Below are 496 nucleotides of genomic sequence, written 5' to 3' on the forward strand. Positions count from 1 at the left end.
AGCCCCAAAATTGCCCTCGCTAGAAGCCTGTGTTTCAGACATAAGGAAGTGGATGGCTAAAAACTTTTTACTTTTAAACTCGGACAAAACAGAGATGCTTGTTCTAGGTCCCAAGAAACAAAGAGATCTTCTGTTAAATCTGACAATTCATCTTGATGGTTGTAAAGTCGTCTCAAATAAAACTGTGAAGGACCTAGGCGTTACTCTTGACCCTGATCTCTCTTTTGACGAACATATCAAGACTGTTTCAAGGACAGCTTTTTTCCATCTACGTAACATTGCAAAAATCAGAAATTTTCTGTCCAAAAATGATGCAGAAAAATTAATCCATGCATTTGTTACTTCTAGATTAGACTACTGCAATGCTCTATTTTCCGGCTACCCGGATAAAGCACTAAATAAACTTCAGTTAGTGCTAAATACGGCTGCTAGAATCCTGACTAGAACCAAGAAATTTGATCATATTACTCCAGTGCTAGCTTCCCTACACTGGCTT

Source organism: Coregonus lavaretus, assembly GCF_964263955.1.
Source record: "Coregonus lavaretus genome assembly, contig: HAP1_SCAFFOLD_3705, whole genome shotgun sequence".
Lineage (NCBI taxonomy): Eukaryota > Metazoa > Chordata > Actinopteri > Salmoniformes > Salmonidae > Coregonus > Coregonus lavaretus.